General features: G+C 48.3%; 1 protein-coding gene across 5 annotated transcripts in view; it reads right to left on the bottom strand.

The window, feature by feature from the left end:
• The window catches only part of NRP2 (neuropilin 2), a 115963-nt gene that overhangs the window by 94327 nt on the left and 15136 nt on the right, over positions 1-6500 (bottom strand). The window lies entirely within an intron of this gene.

Below are 6500 nucleotides of genomic sequence, written 5' to 3' on the forward strand. Positions count from 1 at the left end.
ACTCTTTCCTGCTTCCTGACCACAGCCCCTCTCTGAGATGCTGGAAGTTGTCTGGCCAGGCAATAAAATTAAATAGCATTGCCCAGTCATCTCTTCACCGAGAAGGGGGTTTGTATCAACAAGCCACCAGGATGGCCCTACATTACTGTGGTTCCTGAAGACATCAAATTCTCTCTTCTTCTTGCCTTTGACATGATGCTCTCTGCCTGGGCCACCAGCCCTACCCCCATCCCCTTTGCCTGGCTAACTTCTTCAGGATCAGTGCAGGCATCGCCTCCTCCAGGGAGCCTTCCCTGATCTCCTGAGCCAAGGGTAGATCCCAGGGCTCATATCACATCCCCGGTCAGAATGCATGGTGTTGGCGGAGGCAATAGAGCACGAGAGTAAAGAGCTCAGGTTGAAAAGTAGTGTGTTCTGGTTTCAAATCCCTTCTCTGCACTTTTTTTTTTTTTAACATCTTTATTGGACTATAATTGCTTTACAATGGTGTGTTAGTTTCTGCTTTATAACAAAGTGAATCAGCTGTACATATACATATATCCCCATATCCCCTCCCTCTTGCATCTCCCTCCCACCCTCCCTATCCCACCCCTCCAGGCGGTCACAAAGCACCGAGCTGATCTCCCTGTGCTATGCGGCTGCTTCCCACTAGCTATGTGTTTTACATTTGGTAGTGTATATATGTCCATGCCACTCTCTCACTTCGTCCCATTCTCTGCCACTTTCAAGAGTGCAAACTTGGGCCAGTTGCTTACCTTCTTTGAGCCCAAGATTCTTCATTTGTAAAATGGGAAGAGTAACAACGACTTCCCGTTTCACGGTTTGTTGCAAGGATCAAATGAGATGATGTATGTAAAGCACTTGGCAGCGTCAGGCCTATGTGTGGCAACTTTATCATCAGTAACCACATATTTTTTTACTTGCTTCCTCCTTCCAAACTCTAAATTTCATAGGGTCAAAGAGTACAATTTACTTACTCATCACTGAATTCCCAAGGCTATCATCATGCTTGGCACATAGTAGATGTTTAATAACTAGGAACGAATGAAAGGTCTATTGCCACTTTGCTGATGAAAGACCAAGTCACAGAGAGCTTAGTGACTTCTGTGATCCCGTGTCTTACCTTCCTGCTGTCATTATGTCACATCACAAGATGGACGACTAGAGAAGACACCTCTGTTGACCTTCCAGTGTGGGTTCATGCCATGCTGACTTACATCCTGGCAACGCAGATGTAAAAATCTCACTGACACAATCATCTGCATGCCCCTGCTCAGCCCCCTCTAGGACTAGGCACCTTAGAGGGTAGAGATGAGACACATGTGGTCCGTGCCCTTAGAGAACTTACGCGCTCAGAACACAGGATGACCACGCACGAACAAACAGCAAGCAAATCAAGGCGACAGGCAACGCTTGGGGAGCTCCGAGTAGGGGGCCCTAAAAGAGAGCTGGAGGAATCAAGGACTCCAAGGGGGGATGGAGGGGAGAGGGAGGACAGCCCGACCCCTGGCCCTCACAGGGTCTCCTGCAGATGCAGTAAGGTTGTGTGTGGTTGTACGTGGAGGGTGTTTATTGAGCACAGGGAATCTTCGCTGGTTGGCTGGGGAAGGGCCAGATTACTGAGATCTGGTATGTTCCCTCTGTTTCCTGTAGTCAGCTTAACCTGCGAAAGTGCCCCCTTCCTAAGATAGCATCCCCTACTTTGGGAGAAGGACACATATCTTCTAAGATTTAGAGAGCTCCACTGGCCGTAAATGAACACAAGGGTACTCTGTTTATCCAGCACACTTAGCTAGAGGCCAAATATCCCCCCAAACCTCAAATATCCAGAATGTGGGTGGGGCGGGGTGGGGGGATAGTTTCAGAAGAAAAGATGGTGAGCAGCTCAACTAATGCCGAGGACTCCATGCACTGACGCTGTTACACTCTGTCCCCGGGAGACCACCCTAGTACGCGCTCTGCTATGAGCGTGGCTGACTAAAGCAAACCAGACATGCTGGCCCTGGGACTGCACTGGCCTGGGACAATAGCTTAGACCCCAGGACTAAATACTTCCCAACAGACACCGAAACCTCCTGAAGCAAAATCCATACCCACAATAAAAGGGTAAAAAGAGGTCAGAGGGGTATACTCATAACAGAGGATGACAGCAAGAGTATTGACAGAAAAAAGTCACACATTCCCGCAATGTACAAAGATGCTAACCCAGTTGCGAATTTATTGTGTATCGACATAAACAAGAGACTGAAATCTTGCAAAGTTGTTACCATTGTCAAAGTTTTGCAGATGACGACACTGAGGCCTGGGAAGTTTAAAGGGTCTACAAAAACTCATATCTAAATCCATCTGATCCAAACATGGCATTACCCAGCCTCTGTCACAAAAAGTCAAGTTTAGAATTAGAAGCCTGAGTCACTGAGAAAAAGTTGACTCACCTTAGCATTAATTTTGTTTAAGAAGACAAGGAAGCGTGGCACATGACTTAGAATGTTCTTAATCAGAAATCTTTCTAAAGAGGAACTTTTGGAACTTTAGAGGAGTATGTTTTAGAATCTGGAAATTTCAATGAGGCATGGTAAATGAGATTTGTTGTGCTGAACATACACATCAAATTATCAGTATAGGTTTCTGTGTGGGTTTTTCAGCCTAAGAAATGTTCTCTCAAGTCTTCCTAGTGGTTTTCGCACTTTCTGAAGCATGTTTTTCAAGATATCCATCTGGAAATAACCAGTTCTTAAAAGGACCTAGACTCCTGATTCTGGTTTTATTTGGGCCTCCGGGATGGGGTGGGATGCTAGGCTTGTGCAAGGGCTCATGAATAAGCTGTGTATCATACACAGGTGGGCTTCAGGAATACATATACTTTAGATCTCAGAAAGGGAAAAAAGAATATTCAAGTTTGCATGCATATGCTTCTAAAGCCCTAAGGTTCAGCCACTTGGCTGATGACTCAAGTGAAAGGCAGCAGCACGATCCTCTTGCCCACCGCGGGGAATGAAGTGGCTTCTCCCTGTTTGCTCAGATGGCCCTGAGTCCTGCCCTTTTGTCCACAGGGGTTTCTGGTTTCTGCCTGCAGTCGGTGACTAGGTCTCAGAGCAGCCTGTGGGTGCTGGGGCTTGGATTCCTGCGGACGGCCAGAGGGAGGAGTTGGGAGCTCACTGCAGATGGTGGCCCCGGACTGTACTGACTCAGGCAAAACTGGGGCTGGTGAGTGAAAGTTTCCAAGCAGAGGGCAGGCTTAAATGGAACAAAATTAGCAAGCGACGGTTAGGGGAAAAGGTCTGTCTGTCTGGGGTTTATTCACCAACGGGCTCCACCTTTAGGATGTGGATTTCATGGGACAAGCCGCCAAAGGCTTAGGGGCCACCAGCCAGGCTAATCCTCTCATAGCAGGGCCCATGCCCAGGTCATGGGGCCATCTTTGCAGTTAATCCTGCACAAAGGAAGAAGGCGGGAAAACAGAAAAGGGCAGGCATGCTGACCACTGCCCTTTTTTGCACAGCGGGGCTGGGTTTTTTTTTTTTCCCTGACGTTCTTACTCATTTTTCTTTTTGTAGGGAATGTTGCTGCTGCATGCTCTCCTCAGAAGGACCTTTGGGCCGTTTTCTCTTGGTAGGTGTCTACCCTGTGGGCCTTGAGAGCCAAATCCAATTGGAAACATGCACCGAAATGAAAAGAGAAAGGATGCTAATTTCCTTTGATAGTAAGTGCTTTCCAACCCGGGAGCTCCCTTGGAAGGAAAATGAGAGCGGGAGAGAGGAGAAACAGGACAGAACCTTCGGGACTGTCCCCTTCACAAGAAAGTGAAACAAGGCAGCGGGGGAGGAGGAACCCATTTAACCCTGAATGCAGATGGCAGCGAAGACTGTTAAAAATACCTTGCAGGGTGAGAGATGGAGAGAACCGGATGTGTCTTTCTAAGTAGAAAAATTAATGAGAATGACAGAGAAATGGGGAGTGGAGGAGAAATGGGGGAGGGTAAGAGAAGTAAGGATGAGGTTAAGTAGCAGAGGCGTGACCCCAGCAGCGTCTTCTTTTGCGTGTGTGTGGTACGCGGGCCTCTCACTGCCGTGGCCACTCCCGTCGCGGAACACAGGCTCCGGACGCGCAGGCTCAGCGGCCATGGCTCACGGGCCCAGCCGCTCCGCGGCACGCGGGATCCTCCCAGACCGAGGCACGAACCCGCGTCCCCTGCATCGGCAGGCGGACTCTCAACCACTGCGCCACCAGGGAAGCCCCCACCAGCGTCTTGCTGACACTTTGGCACTGGGGCAAAGAGACTCCAGAAAGATCTTTTTCTGACCTCCCTGAACTTTTCGGTTCAAGCTGGAAGCATGGAATTGGGGGAGTGGGGAGAGAAACAGGAAGCTTCTTGTTACGGACGGTAAGCACCAGAAGCTTCAGCATAACCTTGTAACTTACCTGCTTCCCCTACTCCAACTCCAGCCAGAGGCAACGTCTTGGTTCCTCTGTTCCCAGTGGCTTCAGAGACCTTGTGCTCGCTCCATCCCTGGGGCTGAGTCCTGAGGGCAAGGGGTACGCCACAGCCCCAAACTGGGCAGGAACATGTTTCCCTGGCCTTGTGTGCTTCCAACATGTTTTAAGTCATGCTCACCAGTTCCTGAGTTTCCCCTTCTCAAAGCCATGCCTTCTCTCTCTGCCACTATGAATATACATGAGATGACCTCTCAGCAATTTTCCTGGGAGATTTGCTGGCATAAGCATAACAGATTTTGGCCCTCCGTTGAGACAGGTGATTAGTCAAAGTTCTCTGAGCTCAGACCCAAGCTCTCAGTACATCACGCTTCAGTCTGTGCCAACCTTCTGTAACCCAGCCAGAGGCACCAGTGGCCTTATACCTTATAAAGAAGCTCTTCTAACAGAAATTTTTGGTAAAGTTCACTGGCAGGGAATTGGCAGCCTTGAGGTGCTGTGCAAATATACACAGGCTGTGCATTTCACTTAGACAAAGAGGAACTGATTAGTTACCCTGTGTCATCCATGGAGTCAAGAGTGGATCTGGGATTATAACTCGGTCTTATGACTCTTTGTCACATGAGGCATCCACCCGGGAAACCCTTCGGTTTTCAACAAAGACTACCTCTTGTTAGGAAAAAACCATTATGAAGGTGCAAAGGAGTCCTAGGAGGATCACAATGACATAGATTCACTGTGCCTCCCGATCGAACTCTGGCTAAAGAGGAGCCTTGTGCTGCTCCTCCACAAGGTAGCATGGGCCCAGACCTAGGCCTGCTCCCTTGTACTTATCCTGCTAGCTGATCCCTTTATTAATTTTTCAGCCTTCACAATGCTTTGCTCACAAGGAATGCTCAGACTATTTATTAATCATAAGGGGCCACTGAACACCCATCAGAGCAGTGGCATGTTCTAGGCACTTGTTTGGAGCAGGACATGATCGTTGGCACATTCTACCCTGCATAGAAAACTCTCACTTTGGCTTCAGCGAGGAAAGACTTTAAGATGGAGCCCACTAGACAGTACAAAGGGCATTCACATTCTTGACATTGCAATGCTGCTCCCTCCCTCACCTTAACTTATAGGGACCTTGGTGTTTCTTTTTTCTTCTTTTTTTAAAAAAAATATTTATTTATTTGGCTGCGCTGGGTCTTCGTGGCAGCATGTAAACTCTTAGCTGTGGCACGTGGGATCTAGTTCCCTGACCAGGGATGGAACACGGGTCCCCTGCATTGGGAAGGCAGAGTCTTAGCCACTGGACTACCAGGGAAGTCCCAACATGGCATTTCTAAAGCACTCACAGATGTCTAAATGTCTGCTTGGTCTCTCCTAAGCCACACATTTCCAAGATGGCAGGACCAATGTTGTGAGCCCAGGTGAGTCACCTCGGGTGACTTGACTTCTCTGGGCTTTGGTTTGCTCATCTGCAAAATGGAGGTCATAATGGCACCAACTCACAATTCCCAGGGCCATTGTGAGAACTGAATGGATTGATATTTACAAAACAATTAGAAGAGTGTTTGTTAAATAAACCCACAGCACCTGCTCTGAGACTAATCTGTACAGCACAGATACCAGGAATCAATGCGAATCTCAGACCTACCAGTATAGACTCAGACTTTTAGCTCTCTCTCTATAAGGAAACCTGCTGCTGCTTCATAAAATAACAGCCTGATTCTCCACGGCTGGATACACAGGAAGTCTCCACTTGGGGATCTGGCTACTGTTTTACTTAAGGAAGCTGCTAGGGTTCCTACATGTGGGAGAGACAGTGGAAATGGGGAGATCTCCAAGGGGAAAGTCAATCTTAAAGTCAAGAGCTGGCATTGTGTACTCCCCCCGCTGCCCCTACGTGGAATATCTCCTCCACTGCCAGCCTTTGAATTTAGGGTGTATTCTTTACACTCTTCACTCAGGAAGGCGCTTTCCTCCATAGTATGGGATCAACTAGGCTTTTATTTCCACTGAAAGAAATAAATCTCTTGAGGTTTCCCTCTGGGGCCAGGATCCACCACTGTTCAGCA

Source organism: Lipotes vexillifer, unplaced genomic scaffold, assembly GCF_000442215.2.
Source record: "Lipotes vexillifer unplaced genomic scaffold, Lipotes_vexillifer_v1.1 scaffold341, whole genome shotgun sequence".
Taxonomy (NCBI): Eukaryota; Metazoa; Chordata; class Mammalia; order Artiodactyla; family Lipotidae; genus Lipotes; species Lipotes vexillifer.